This window comes from Cydia amplana, chromosome 14, assembly GCF_948474715.1.
Source record: "Cydia amplana chromosome 14, ilCydAmpl1.1, whole genome shotgun sequence".
Taxonomy (NCBI): domain Eukaryota; kingdom Metazoa; phylum Arthropoda; class Insecta; order Lepidoptera; family Tortricidae; genus Cydia; species Cydia amplana.
The window spans coordinates 9,703,192-9,720,056 of NC_086082.1; the positions used below are offsets into that span (position 1 = coordinate 9,703,192).

The window sequence follows — 16,865 nt, forward strand, 5'->3', positions numbered from 1 at the left end:
CCACACGCGACTGCGTAGCTTAACGACGCCTCCGACAACCCGCCGCTTCCTGCGCCTTATTAAATTAGAAATCGACCAGCCGTGAATCCGGCTTCGTATGTTAGTGCGTAACTGCGGGCTAGACACTCATCTTACCCCAAACCTAGTAACGGCAACAGCCGCTAATAGCCTTGTTGGCAGTGCCTGCCACTTCACACCAGCTAATTCGAGGTGCGCTTGCGGCGGCCGCTGCTGGAAACCATCAGGAGCGCGGACTTCTGGCCGAAGGGTGTGGTATTTCGCCGGTTCCGTGACGTGACGTGACGTGACGCAGCAAAGGCTTTTATGTCACAAAAATTATTTAGGGGTCATCCATTAATTACGTCACACGAATTTCTAGGTTTTTTGACCCCTCCCCGTCCTTGTCACACTTGGTCACATTTGGCAAACCCCTCCCCCGTAGTGTGACGTCACATTTTTTCTACGAAATCGCCAAATCGAATTAAGTAAGTACCTAAGTATTATTAATATTTTATCAAAATATTTTTGACGATATAAATATTAGTAATTTTATAACCCAAAACTGCTTAGGAAAGAAAATTAAACTAATAAAAACGATTATAGTTTTAAAAACTTGTTATTTAAATGTACAGCGAATAAAATAAATAAATTTTCGGTTACTGATGAAGTTAAAGTGACGTTACAAGTTTGTCTCCCCCCTCCCCCATGTCACAATATGTCACATTTTCTTGACCTCCTCCCTCCCCCTAAACGTGTGATGTAATTAATGGATGACCCCTTATGGTTTGCATGATGATTATTGCTCTTTTATTACCTACTCCTATAATTTACAAATGTATCTGACATTGATAGGTCGTCATTCAAATTGGTATTGGTATCAAAATTGTTTCAGACAAAGAGCGTTCGAGTGACATTTCTCTTATTTAAATTATTGAGAAATAAAATAATGTAAATCTAATCAACACTACTTACTACTAAAGTAAAGGCAGCACAGTGCAGACTAATTAGATTTATCTAATTCGTATTCTTTGCTATTCTTTCTTTTAGTATTCTTGTAAGACGAATGATTTTATTAAGGCGTGCGACTATTACAAACATTATTTCTTGGGAAATTAGTTAGTATTTTAGTTAGAAGTTAGCCCTTACAGTTACTTACTTAATTAACAAATTGCTACGAAGCCTAGAGTAAATTAGGTAGTTGTTGAGCATGAGCAATCCGAAATATTAAGGAAATTCTAATAAAGCTAATTGAAATAAACCTTTTTGATGTTCCCGTGGAAATAGATAAATAAACCTTCTGTAGCATGCTTAGAATTGACATGGATTTTTGTTGATTCACTAGGTAAATCTACATGACTATAGTTATAATTTTGTCAGACCGTGTTTATGTATTTACGTATTTGTATAACATTACATTGGCAATTTAATGCAATGTATAAGTACTCATGTTAATCTTTTTTGTAAGAGATACAAATTCACATAGACTGGTCCCTCACTTTTGATGCTGACATCAGATCACACTATACAAGTTTGTTTAAGCCCAGATGCCAGTGTCCCAGCTTTTATGGCTCACTACTACTCACTAACGAGTAAAAACCCTCTGCACTCCATCGCCATAAGAAACCAATAAAAACGTAACTTAGGTGAAACATTTATAACCCCCATCCCAATTTCACGATCACATTTTCTGGCAACACATATACAAAAATAAACTTCACTGCATTCAGAATAAGACTGATAAATCATTGGCAAAAACTTACACGTAAGGGCAAATCGGAATGCGGTCGCATTATTGTCTTCGTCCTTAGTTGATATCTGTACTTCGTTATACAAAAACGGCACGTATGTCTATTCATTTAAGGTCGCTTTCAGGAGCGTGTACGATTGTTTTGAGCGAAGGGTTTTGCGAGGGGATTGCACCGGAAGGAAGCTCTTTGATTGCCACGTGCCGTTCCAGATGTGGGATTTTTTGCGGCGAGGGCGAAATTACTTTATTTCAATGTTTGTTTAACTTTGCGACTTTCACGTGCAGATTGTGTTGCTTTTCCGTGGATTACGACGATGTAAAGTTCTACTTTATTAAATTAGTCCTACTACAGTATACAAACTTCTGCTTCTACCTATCTAGGATGTAATATGTCTTAACAACTTGCGAGATGGGAAAGAAGCAGCACACGAGGTGGTCAAAATTATCTATATCTGAACATTTTTTTAAAGATATAACTCGTATAAGTATGTAGATCATATTGAACACCTAGCACGCTTAAATGCTTCTGCTGTTTAGATACTTCTTCACTAACAACATCAGCTAACGATTATTTATAAAAAAAAAATGAAAATGAAAGTTTATTGGTAACAATGGTTACAAGTCTGTTTAGTTACGTCTATTTTAAAGTAATAGTAGTAGTATAATAAATCTATCTCAAAGTTTACCTCAATTCTATTTTTATAGCTAAGCTAAAAAGAATTTGTTGAAATTATTTTTAATTTTGGCAATACATACGATTAATAGGATGTGAGGTAATATAGTTCGTTTTTTTTAGCATTAAAAATAAGGTAAACAATCTTGATGTGTTTTTTAACTGAAAAACACATTTTAAAAATAAGTTACGGCAAATTTGTAACAATTATGAGCAGGCCTCGGAGTTTTTTTAGCACGGTAAGACTAAGGAGAGCTATGGAGTCTTTGTTAACATTAAAATTAAGTTCATACTCATACTCATCCTCATTAATTAAGTACAAGTAAATTATGTACAACTCTAGACCTAATAAATATCAGCGATCATCACAATAACGAAATACGTAACTATATATTCATGACATAATGTGACATCTGATTTACTCATACACATATTTAGGTAAAGAGGTTTAATCATAAGTGGCCTATCACTTAAAAAAGTACTTAAGACATGCAACCTATGATTATAAACATTGGTAATACGTATTCGACATATTAAAACGATATTCCATAGATATTAAAACTGTTTATTATTCATTAAGGTTGATATAGAGCTACAATATTTTAGAATAGTTATGCGTTACTCTTCCTTACGTCTACAAAACAGTTCGTTCATACATAATGGGCAGTATAAACGTCGTAAGTCGCATTCATGGGCATCATTTTCAAGACACCAATATCAATATCTTAACAGTAATTATAGTATGTAGGTACGTTAAGTACTTAAATAAAATATTGGAGCGATGACACTGCAATATGGGTAATATAATAATATTAACATACACATATACATATTATTACTTTTTTATAATATAACATTTAATTAAATATATGTAAACAGAATTAATTACATATAAGTAGTCTAAGTATTTATAAAACGATTCGGACGAACTTAATTAATGAGGATGAGTATGAGTATGAATTTAATTTTAATGTTAACAAAGACTCCATAGCTCTCCTTAGTCTTACCGTGCTAAAAAAACTCCGAGGCCTGATTATGAGTCTAATACGATCATTTATATTCTTCTGTTTTCATAAGTAATAGTTTTTGATTTTTAAAAAGCGTTTTTCAATTAAAAGACATGTCAAGATCGCTTATTATCATGCCGCGATCAGAAAGGGAATAGAAATAACAGATTTCTATACACTTACGTCTAAATCAATATGGATTGACAGCTATCTCAATCCCTTTTTAATTGCGGTTCAGTAATACCTTCTTGCAAGTTTTTTCTAATGCTAAAAAAAATGAACTATAGGTACTTAACTTACTGAACTGATGTTTAATGTTCCTTAAAGAAATTACTTTCTTAGAAAATAAGACACGTGTTCAAATATTTTACTGCAATTTAATGAGGCGTGCACTCCTGTGACGTGGAATGTTATCAATGTTATGACGTTCATATGCTTCACTATTTTGTTAAGGAGTGTTTTCTTTTGTTCCTTATTATTGTAAAAACCCTAAGAAAATAAAATGAATAGGTTATAAATTGTCATAATGACACGAAACACGTTGTTGGCATATGGATGGAAAGTAACGTTACAATACAAAAGGGAATACATGTAGGAACTTGACATTATTAATGACAATCAACTTCAATAATAATTCAAATTCATCATTTGAAAAAGATAAAAGTGTTATACAGTTATCCTCTTGTATTTTGTAAAATATATACCTTATAGATGGTCAAGCAAATCTTGTCAGTAGAAAAAGGCGCGAAATTCAAATTTTCTATGGGACGATATCCTTTCGAGCCTACATTTTTCAAATTTGCCGCCTTTTTCTACTGTCAAGATCTGGTTGACCAAATATATATTGTTATATTAAACTGATGTCGATTGTTACGCCATCTAGTTACTAACTAGATTATTATTGAACGCAATCCATTCGTTGTCAAACTGGTTCTTTACAATTACAACAGATGGCATTACATTAACGTTCGAAACAACAAATTTCTTGTGAGTGGAAATTTTGACGTAACTATCTCTTTTCTATTTTTGTATTTTTGCCTAAAATACATTTTCCATAAAATAATCCTGCACACTGTAATAAACACAATAGAGACGGGCTCAGTTTGTCCCTACCTTAACTGTTTCCGATACTCAACATTACCCTAAACTCTGAAAGGTAAATTACGTGCTTGATGGAAAATACGTTTTATTACAGTATCTATATTTTTACTAGAACAGTAATCATGCAATTCCTAATTGATTATTATCAATAGTAGGTAAATAATTTTAAATTGTATACAATAGTAACCACAATACTTTTTTAGTAATTATCCCCGGTTTAGCTATAAGCGGGGCGCGTTGTTTAATCCCAGGAACGAGATTAATTTTGAATCGTCTATTCGCAAAACGTGTACACGACTGCGAACTTGTACCAGCATAAAGCTGCTCCAACAATTGTGGAAACCATACGTTATCAGGGGTAGGAATAAACTGGTTTGACTTTATCGATATGATCAGTAAGCAAAATGAATTACAAACCTAAACCAGGGATTTGATAGCGCTCAAACTTTCCAGCGTCGAATTTCGTGGTTTCGGTGAAGTGTCGCTGGGGTCCCGTTTCTATAATCTAAAGCTCCTAAATTGCTGCAGTTAAAATTGAGATAGTTCGGTTGTTCGGTAAAGTATGCTCCATGTTATTCTGATTATGCTTTGTTTGATGACAGGTTTAACTTTTTGCATCCGAATCGTATTCTATGAAGTCATACAATGTGGTACTATGTACAATCTGTAGAATCTGATCGAGCTATAAGACGGCCAAGATTAAATTCTCCTAGGGTAGAAATCCATTTCCTAACAATGCCATCTTCCCTACACACTCTCCCCGTCTATTTTTTTATACAGCGGTAAATGGATAGAAAAGTTGGAACTTTTAATGGCGCCTGAGTCTCAATTCGTGACGCATTTGGAATAACATCTGGCTCGGTCGTTCGGTCCTAGGTAAACACTACCGTTTGGGCTGTTTATTTATTCTTAGAACCGTACATTGGACATAAAATAAGGGTAAATAGTGTGTATGTATTTGTATTCGTTACTTATTAAAATGGGTTTTTAATTCTTATACTCCAGTCAATTTACCTTTCGCTCATACTAGTTATTCATATAATAATAGCTGAATGGGCATAATATAATCCTACAAAATACCATTATGTGTTCAAGGTCATAAATATGTACACACGCAGTAAAAACGTTTTTTACATTATGTATATTATGATTCTTATAAAAATGTATTTCTAAGTAGGTACTTAATGAGCGTCTAATCAAAATAGCTACTTACTTTTTACAGAATTTTATTATTGTGAATAGAAAACAATGGGCGCTTATAAATAATGCCGATAAACTGAATTCCAGATGAAAAGTTTGGAGGATTCCTGCATACATTATCTAAAAATCTTAGGTAGGTATTGGATCCTAAGTGTAAGGCCTGAGTGGACGCTCGAAGCGGAGCGTTCGGCGGGGCGTGCAGCGTGGCGTCGGGCTCACAAGTAATTTGAGCAGCGTGCACTAAGGCCGCTCCTATACGTTTGCATTTGTTTAACATGCACGCCGCACGCCCCGCCCCGCTGCACGCCCAACTCGAGCGTCCACTCAGGCCTTACACCCTTACACTAAGAATGAAAAAAAAACAGTCTATTGCGTGTCGCAACCGTATATTTACTGGGTTATTGCATAAACTTTAACGAGAAAATCTATTATTGGACATGCAGACTTGCCGAAAATGATGTCCTTGCGTGGGTGGTACATTACGAAGATTAAGTACGAGTTTATAAGTAGGTAAGAAGGAATTCTGCTCATCCAACCAAACTTTTGGAAAACAAAATTAATAACGAACAAAATCTATACTTTTAATTGGTAACAAAAATAGCGTCCTTTACTGAACTTTTAATTAAAACTTCAAAAGTTATGAAGTTATAACAAATCAAAAACTGCACAAACGAGGAATTTATCTACAGAAAATAGAAAATTTTATAATTTATATTTTGAGTCTTGAACCCGACTTTTCTTAACAGAATTAAGAAGGCAGGTAAGGAGTGGCTCTGCCAGAGATATTTTACGATAATTTGGATGGTCTGTTTACCGTCATATTATGAATGAGTAGTAAGTACTTAGTATTTTACCCAGTCTCAATTACTCAATAAGACGATACTAAGAAACTTGTAAAGGTCGCTTTTTTTTAGTTGTAATTCTTACGAGCATTAAATTCTATTCTTTCTTTACTAGCCAGCTTGATGGTACACTTACTTACCCAATAGCAACATGGTAACTAGGTAGTTGGAACATATTTCCAACTTTTTGCGAACAAACATTGAAAGTTTCTGTTTTAAAGGTAAACCACACTTTCAGCCAAGCCCAAGGCCAAGCAGATAACTTAACCACATATCAGTATCAAATACGCAAAGTTAGCTCGTTAGACGCACCCACTTTGACAAGATCTCCACCTCCCACACCTGCTACAACTAGCAGTACGGAAAACAATGAAATCTTTCGACACTCGGTTATAATTCAACCGAGCACAAGTGATGATTTTTAGGCGAGTTTTAAAGGGCTTATTATTAACCGGGCAACTAAAATATTAAACAGGAACTTTAATTGGGCATATAATAATATAATTTGGCTGTGCATTAATATTTTAGCGCCAAAAAAAATATATTAGCTTCAAATATAAGCCTCATATTATTAAAAAAACTGGCAGCAAAATCAAGCCACCCAAAAAAATTATAGGGAACTTAAAGTGATAGGTTGGCGTCTAAAATAAAAAATTGGCAACTAATATCATAAAATTTAGTTGTCATCTAGTTGTTCACACCTAAGTAATCAACTAATCATAACTGAGCATATCGTTTCAGCTAGGTAGTATTTTAACACGAAAGCAGTTAAATTTAATGAATATTGGTCACTTGTTACACAAAACACCTCAAATTAATTTACCAATACGCAATGGTCAGTATACTTATAGTCGAAATTTCTAATCATGAAACGCCAAATGGCCATTATACCATCAGATCATTAAATTTTTAATTACTAATTTCAATAGTTACCACTGTGTTCTGCTAAAGTCAACAGATAGGTGCGACGACGAGCGAAGCGAGGAGGAGCGTGTTAGGTTGACCGTGTAATGACCAAACAAAATATTTTAAAAGAACTTCATTTTTAAATTAATAGATAGCCGTTTTCTTTTTAAAATGTGCTTCATAAATGGTCCCCAATATAATAATTCAGTTGCCACATAAATACTTGGTACCTGCCTAAAAATAATCAAAAGCTGTAACGGCATTAAAATACAACTCATATTGACATATTTTAAGGCTCTGTTTTTGTTGCCAAACTATTAATTTTAGTAGCCATTTCTATTTCTTTAAACTACCCAAATTCGATTAATTAGTTGACCGGTTAAATACGTGCCGTTTTAAAGTAGCTTTGGAACTCTGAAATAAGAACGTGAACATAAGCATGGTGATTTTTTGTAGGAGAAAAAATTTGTTCAAAGTACGCCAGTTTTTACTGGCTTAATTGTTTTCAGGAATTCCGTATTGTACAGCTATAAGTAAAAACACATTTGTCATGTAAAACAAATAAAAACAAGCAACAACGGTTGCACTCCGGGAATGCCGATAGAAGTGAAAACTCACCTCACTATGTTACCGACGCCCGGTAACACGATACATACGTTTAGCGGGGGTATTCTATTTATTTATATATTATTATCATTCTCAAATAAGATCACACTTTTTCATTGACATGTTTATTTACATACTGCCATGACAACGTCAAATTATTTGACCAGGTAAAGAGTCTTGAAAAGGAGTCCGCAACATAAATGTCAAATAACATTGAGTTTTTCTTTATTGATTTAAATGCCATTTAAATTATGAGTGGCCACCTTACGGGGCTTACGGTCACGTGATCGCCTTACGCTGTCTCGAGTTTATCATTTTTTCCCCACCTCAAAAAGTGCCCAGCGCCGCCGCTAAAGAAGTTTTCACTTCAAAAAGTCTGTCCGTAGTGTGTCTTGTTGTCAAATACCAGAATAAGATGATGCCTCCTCAAAAACTTTTAAACTTTAACAAAACAACATTCACCCTGGTCACGTTTACTATGTCTTCAGTTACCCGTGAACGAGATGCATGTACTTAACTGCGTCGAAATATCGGGAGCTCGAAAACAATAATTACGGTTCATATCCCGGTCTATATAAGTCTAATAGTGATATTACACATAGTTGTTAAGACAAAACTTGATATCAAGTTACTTTTGTTAGTCTTAGCTTAGAACACAATTGGCTCGCTCCCGAAGATTCAACGGGAATACACACCAGAGCTCGTTTTACACTAGTCGTTTTAAAGATACATTTTCTTCTACACGATATTTTCTTACGGCCTTCGGGGGTAAAGTGACGCTGTAACGAGGCGATGCCTTTGACAGCTTATACCTTTGTCACGGATGACGGGGGAAAATTATAGGTGTCGATACATTTGCATTAATATCATAAAAATACCTGAAAGGGCTTGTCATTGACACGTTATTAAGGGCATTTTGGACACAACCTAGGCCAAGGTTTAGGTTAAGTAAATACCTAAGGTTGACATCGTACGCTGCGTAAAATGTCACATTGTATGGAATAAAATTAACATATCTACGGAAATCGGAGCCTTATAACTATGTATAAAAATGTACTGGTAAAATAACTACCTAACTTCCTCTATTCATCCTCTGATGAGCACAAGCTTTTGAGTACGTACACAAAATACACATATGCATTTCAAAGAAAGGATACCTACAGCTGATACCATCTGGCTTAAACCTGGAAAATGCTAGTAGATTCTTTAAGTATTTAAAGTGTCTTGACTAGACAGAAATAAGTTGCTCGTTAACCAGCTCATTAATTAACAACGAGTATACTTTGCTAACTGATATTATTACAAGATACCTAATTAAACCGTTGTTATCGCTCGAACAATCTATTTTCATGAAATAGGTAAATTCATAAGAGCCGGCACGAGTACTGAACTGTCAACATTTTCATAGAAAATACGTGCCAGATTTCATGAAATGACATATCGTCGCAATACTTATTCAACCTCATATCTGCAATAATCATTTTATGGAAATGTCGCTTTTCTTTCATTCGGAATACGAGTGTTTTTGTCATCAAATGAGTGTTGAAGATACGAGGTTGAGTAAGTATAGCGGCCATATACGTTCATGTTTGTTTCACCAATTTTCCTTCCGTTTACTGAATGTGACGTAAACGTCGTTCGTCCATTTGTACACTGACCAATTGCAAAATAACACTGTATTTTCACTAACGCATTCGGACGTCCGGATACATTCCCGGAACCGTATTGAGTTAACAGTTAAACCTGGACGCGTGTACACAAGAGTAAATTAATTTTTAAAAGTAAATATCAGTTATATTTGCCTCCTATCCTAGAACAGTAGTGACCCTGATTAGAAGCAGGAGGTGAATTACAATAATAATTACAAAAAAACAATAATTCGCGAGGGCTAGGGTACCACGCTTATCTATATAAAACAAGCAACAACGGTTGCACTCCGGGAGTGCCGATAGAAGTGAAAACTCACCTCACTATGTTACCGACGCCCGGTAACACGATATATAAGTAAGTTTAACGGAGGTATTCTATTTATTTATTATATATTATTATCATTCTCAAATAAGATCACACTTTTTCATTGACATGTTTATTTACATACTGCCATGACAACGTCAAATTATTTGAACATAGGTAAAGAGTCTTGAAAAGGAGTCCGCAACATAAATGTCAAATAACATTGAATTTTTCTTTATTGATTTAAATGCCATTTAAATTATGAGTGGCCTCCTTACGGTCACGTGATCGCCTTACGCCCCTTACGGTCACGTGATCGCCTTACGCTGTCTCGAGTTTATCATTTTTTCCCCACCTCAAAAAGTGCACAGCGCCGCTAAAGAAGTTTTCACTTCAAAAACTATTCCTAACATTAGAGTTGAGCGCTCTTGTACTGGTTTGAGCTATCAACTTGTTTGTAAGCAAATGGAATGGCCCCCGGACGGTTTTTAGGGTTCCGTACCCAAAGGGTAAAAACGGGACCCTATTACTAAGACTCCGCTGTCCGTCCGTCCGTCCGTCTGTCACCAGGCTGTATCTCACGAACCGTGATAGCTAGACAGTTGAAATATTCACAGATGATGTATTTCTGTTGCCGCTATAACAACAAATACTAAAAACAGAATAAAATAAAGATTTAAGTGGGGCTGCCATACAACAAACGTGATTTTTGACCGAAGTTAAGCAACGTCGGGCGGGGTCAGTACTTGGATGGGTGACCGTTTTTTAGGGTTCCGTACCCAAAGGGTAAAAACGGGACCCTATTACTAAGACTCCTCTGTCCGTCCGTCCGTCCGTCCGTCTGTCACGAGGCTGTATCTCACGAACCGTGATAGCTAGACAGTTGAAATTTTCACACATGATGTATTTTTGTTGCCGCTATAACAATAAATAGGTACTAAAAACAGAATAAAATAAAGATTTAAGTGGGGCTCCCATACAACAAACGTGATTTTTGACCGAAGTTAAGCAACGTCGGGCGGGGTGAGTACTTGGATGGGTGACCGCTTTTTTGCTTGTTTTGCTCTATTTTTTGTTGATGGTGCGGAACCCTCCGTGCGCGAGTCCGACTCGCACTTGGCCGGTTTTTCGCATTTGTTTTGGCGGCGGCGTCGTCTCGGCGGGAGCGTCGCCCTCGAAGTCATTTCATTCAGTTTACGAGCACAAGCAATACCATGTTTGACCGTGTTTATGTTTACGTTACGCAAAAGATTTCATAATAAATGTGTTTTTTAGATAAAGAAATCTAACCTAGGGCTCTCGGTACCTGCCTACATTCAATAACTAGTATATATTTTATAATAGAAAAACAAATAGATTACGTCAAGATGTTCATTCTCAAGATTTACCGCAGAAACTTTTTAAGATTAGCATGTACGAGTAGGTATGTACTAGGTACCTATCTACATACGTGATACCTATTATTATTTATTTACATATATTAATTAATATTACATGTCGTGCCGACAAATTGAAATTACTATCATAACCCTCCCTTTGCGTTGCCGTAGTCGGGTAAAAATTAAGCACGTCCATGTTGTTCTGTAATGTATAGTACCTACATTTACCGTTAGTGTGACGCTCTGTTCTTCTGTTTGGTTTCTCTACTCCTGAGCCGGTCTTGTGTTATGTGGAAGGCCAGGAAGTAATATTTGCTAACACTGTTTTTGTGGTTGGACAGACCGAGAGTTCTATTGGGAAATTGGTTATTTAACTATAGTGTGCGAGTCTAGGTTGGGATTTGGTGAGTGGAACGCGATTTCTACGGCGGTAGCATGGTTGTGTTTTTCTTACCTGTCGTAATATGTTATGCGTCTCAATCGCACTTGAGCGTTTTCCAAAAAAAGTGTACATTTCATTCATGTCTTCAAAATATTGACTTCTTGGGCTCATTTTACTCAGAATCATTTGTTTACACTCACGCCTCATACATAAAAAAATGTGTCCAAAAATTTACTTTCCTGATCATCACATTCTTGTATGAATTTTTTTTATTTGTATGAACGTGACGCACTGGAAAAAAAAATTTCATACAAAATTTTGGGACACATTTTTTCATGTATGAGGCGTGAATGTACAAATGATTCTGAGTAAAATGAGCCCAAGAAGTCAATATTTTGAAGACATGAATGACATGTACACTTTTTTTGGAAAACGCTCACTTACATACCTACTTGTTAGAACGTGACAAGTATGGTGACTTGGTGACAGGCAATAAAAACGCGTCCATGCTACCGCCGGGAGGCGTGTCTTAATAGCGTCCAAAAGTGTCTATCGCTCGTGATATGAGATGATCACTTGAGCATACGTAAAATTTTGACCACAGTATATTTAAGTCTGTGATTTTGACACTATAATTTGGTTGGATAGGTAAAGAGATACAAACACAAGTATTAATCAGATGATTAAGATTACTGTAATTCCAACAATACCCTAACAAAATTAACAGACCGAATCCAACAAACACTCTAATAGAAAATATGACTAGGTTTTAGTAAACAAGACTATTTCAGCCCGACTGACATACACTTAGTACAAATCGTCGGGTGACAAGTAAAAGTCACTAACTAACACCATTGAAATTATTGGACAATAAACCGTGTTACAAGTGTAATAAAGTGCATTGTTACTTTAATTTTTTGATAGTACTTAGTGACTTTTACTTGTTACCCGACGAAATGGAGTCTATAAAAAGTTATAGGTACGGCGATGGCGACGCGGCGTCTGTTATTTTGCGGACAATCAATAGGATAGAAAATAGAATGTAGGTGAATTCAAGTTACGTCTGCATGCGGTATGAAAGCAAGCGGAGATGTTAGCCTACAGTTATAGCACAGCACAAATTATACTAGAAACACTAACACTAGAAACACCAACACTAGAAAACTCTCAGAGCCTGGTGCAAGATAAGGCAGAGACATCAGAAGAAGAGCCTACTGTATTAGATAATTAGACATTTAGTGAGAATTGTGAGTATTAAAAATATTTTTTTGATATTGATTTTATCTGTTTGAAACTAGTTTGAGTGTTTTAGAATGTATGTAAAAAGTTGCATCATGAGAAAATTGAAGTAATCCCAATAAATTCATCTCTATAATAGAGGTAAAATTTATTCAGGCTCACAGCACAAAAAAGATGGAACGGCGCCAGGAAGATGATGGTTAAAGTAGTCCAAACTAAGTCTGAAATGGGTGTACCTACTTAGTCTAAATAAAATTCCTTAACATTTTAATTTTGCTTTTCCGCTCGTGGATATTTTTATGCTCCGTGTGTTCTCTTTCACTGGTGTTGTCTCCGTAAGTGATATTTAAGCACCCCGGGGAAGTTAATTACCTATTTTGGACCACGGACCTTCTTTGTTTAATGGCCAATATATTTCTTTAATGGTTTCTTATGTCTTTGTATTTGTCGACGGCTGACGTTTTTATCAAACTGTGTTCGGCTTTGCCCTTGCTTATCTTTGGATTGATACTTATTGTGAGCTAAAGTTTAGGTACGAAGTAGCTTACTATTATTAGGACATAACAGAGGGGCTACCGCGAAAACCGATATTCGCAAATTGCGGGGATCTCTCTTTTACTCCAATGAAGGAGTAATTAGGGTGACAGAGAAAAATGCCCGCAATTTGCGAACTTAGATTTTTGCGGTTATAGCCCAGGATGTAACAAAAATAGTGGGGATCCGTTTAAGGGCATATTCGGTATCGTGTTCCGATTAGGAAATGACAAAGAAAAAAATTTTTGACGCGAAAAAATTTAGTGACTCAAGTGAGTGAGTAAGAAAACGGATAAACGAAAAATTTATGATATTTTGGGGACACTTTTTTACTTTTTTAAATATTAGGTTTCGATCCTAATCTGATCTCGTGATTCTGAGTCGAAAAATTCCTAAATCTAAAATTGAAATTTGGGAGTACCTAACTGATAGGTAATAAAAATGCCCATCTTTGAAATATTGTTGTATACCATAAATTATCTGTGGTAACTCGACTGTCAAATGTCAGCGCTTGGCAACCTTGTTAGTTACCTCATAATGGAGGTTGTACAGAGTTGTGCCTATTAACCCTTCGTACGCTTAAACACGGATCCGTGCGTGAGAATTTAAATCTATTGTTTTAAATGTCAAGGTCACTTTTTCAATTATCAAATTTGACAGGCCGCATATGAGGGGTTAAGTATTAGGTACCGACTTTAAAACGGTTGTCAAAACTGCCTATACAATATTTTACATTGTTTTACTCGCCTTTAGTATTCCTACATACTTAGCAAGGCCACAAGAACATCGTCAACTTATGCGAATAGTGTTTAACCCGATAAGTCTATAATAGTATCTATGTGTATAATTAATATTCCCTTCACAGTGATAGGTATGAGAAGCTTTGTCGTCAAATTAATCCACGTAGAAAACGTACTTATATAACTATATCATATGCCTTCTATTGCAAATATAATTAATAATCACGAGTAAAGTATGATATGTATATTCTATTTTATCCGCATGTAAGCATAGTAGATTGACTTACAAATGAATTTAGTTGATGAATTGTCGTACCTTCTGAATAAGACTGAGGTGCTGTTAAATTACGAATGAATTTATAATATGTAACTGGTGTTCATTTGACAGCCTTTTTAATGAGTTGGCAGTAAAATAAATTTCATTTCTGTCATGAACTTTCGGTAAAAGGTGGCGGTTAGGCCGCCTTTACACCTGTAAGTTTTACTTACGTAAGTAGGGACACAGCTATACCACAGAATGAGAGATGAATATCGTTATCTCATTCTAACAAATAGATTTGTCCCTACTTACGTAAGTAAAACTTACAGGTGTAAAGGCGGCCTTAGGTTACCTTATACTCCTTAGCCCGTTTCTACACTTGTAAGTTTTACTTACGTAAGTAGGGACACAGCTATACTAGAGAATGAGAGATGAATATCGTTATCTCATTCTAACAAATAGCTTTGTCCCTACTTACGTAAGTAAAACTTACAAGTGTAGAAACGGGCTTATAGCATTTCATAGCCATGAAGTTAATGCTAATACATAGTAGATGGCGCTCTCAACCATGGTTCCTTTTTTATGAAGTGTAATAATTCGACAGTCACTTTGACTGATGCTTTACTAATATGTACTGGGAAGTATTGTTTTTTTTTTCAGTATTATATAGCAAATCTTAGATAACTTTGAGGCCGTGTACATATTTATTTAATCCAATTGGGCGATCCATGTACGATGAAATACTATAAGCTTTGTACCTATGACCATTGATGCATTTAAGTATTATCTAGCATACCTAAGCATACTTACCTGTATTTTGTTAAATGCTTGTTCTTACTGAATAAATCGTTTTTCATTTTCATTTTCGGTGTCCGACTAACATTAAAACAGTTGAAATTCGCGTAGCCATTACGCCCGAAATGAGGCAACATTTGAACAGAACTCGCAAATTAATTGCTAACCAGCCATTAAACTATCTCAACCGACTTCACTCGTAATAGCCGCTACACTCTTAATTGCCTTGATAGCGATAATTATACGGTGTAGATTCTTATCTCAAAATCTACTTTAATTATGATATCTTTTGCACGTTGCATTAAAAGATAGTGGTGAACTTATTGACTGGTAATAGTCCATTAATTAGCTTTGTGTTAATTAGCACGTGTCATGTTAGGTATACATTGCGATTGCATATACGAGTACAGCGTGTCTCTAAGCCTCTGGCAATTTTAAATATAGTAGGCACACGTTGAGGAATTTGTCAATAACATACAAAGTATTATGGCAATTGGAACAACAATTGCGGAGAAATAATCGTATCTCAGATGTTATGTTTTATGCCTGGGATGAAAAAACAACGTTTTGTAAAACGTAACCAAATATATTGGAGCGATAGGGAATAGGTTATTGTAACCTATTCCCTATTGCTCCGAATCTCATGGACTGAACGCCGTACAAATGCATCTATTTGATCTATTCTTGACGAACGGAACATAAGACCGAGATTCTCCACTGTTTCTCCCAACGTGTACTTGGCATCCTCGGCCATCTGAGCAGGACAGGGCCAGATAGCTTGGAAAAGCTCATTATGACTGGCCGCATGGCAAGGAAGCGTAGGGATGGACGTATGTGACGTATGTCCACACGTAGGGCGGACAGAATAACGTTGGTGACAAACGCCACACTGCAGGCTAGCATGCACGGGGCCCAGGACAGAGCGGCCTGGAGAGCACTGGTGAAGAGTGCCCACAATCGTCACGTCCCTCAGCCATGAGGTTACGACAAGGAAGATTCCCTATCGCTCCAATATGTTTGGTTGCTGTCCCGGATAGTTTAATCCCTGCTCTTCTTTCCGTCATCTAGTCCCATCCTAAATATCGGCAACGTACTTGCAACCCCTCTGGTGTTGCAAGTGCCCATGGGCGACGGTAATTGCTTACCATCAGGCGACACGTCTGCTCGTTTGCCTCCTATATAAAAAACCGGCCAAGTGCGAGTCGGACTCGCCCATGAAGGGTTCCGTATTTAGGCGATTTATGACGTATAAAAAAAACTACTTACTAGATCTCGTTCAAACCAATTTTCGGTGGAAGTTTACATGGTAATGTACATCATATATTTTTTTTAGTTTTATCATTCTCTTATTTTAGAAGTTACAGGGGGGGGGGACACACATTTTACCACTTTGAAAGTGTCTCTCGCGCAAACTATTCAGTTTAGAAAAAAATGATATTAGAAACCTCAATATCATTTTTGTAGACCTTTCCATAGATACCCCACACGTATGGGTTTGATGA

The 16,865-nt window shown here is 36.1% G+C and overlaps 1 protein-coding gene and 1 long non-coding RNA gene across 3 annotated transcripts in view; one reads left to right on the top strand and one right to left on the bottom strand.

Annotated features, from left to right (window-relative positions):
- The window catches only part of LOC134654117 (rap1 GTPase-activating protein 1), a 433,547-nt gene that overhangs the window by 283,566 nt on the left and 133,116 nt on the right, over positions 1-16,865 (bottom strand). The window lies entirely within an intron of this gene.
- The window catches only part of LOC134654145 (uncharacterized), a 299,175-nt gene that overhangs the window by 66,756 nt on the left and 215,554 nt on the right, over positions 1-16,865 (top strand). The window lies entirely within an intron of this gene.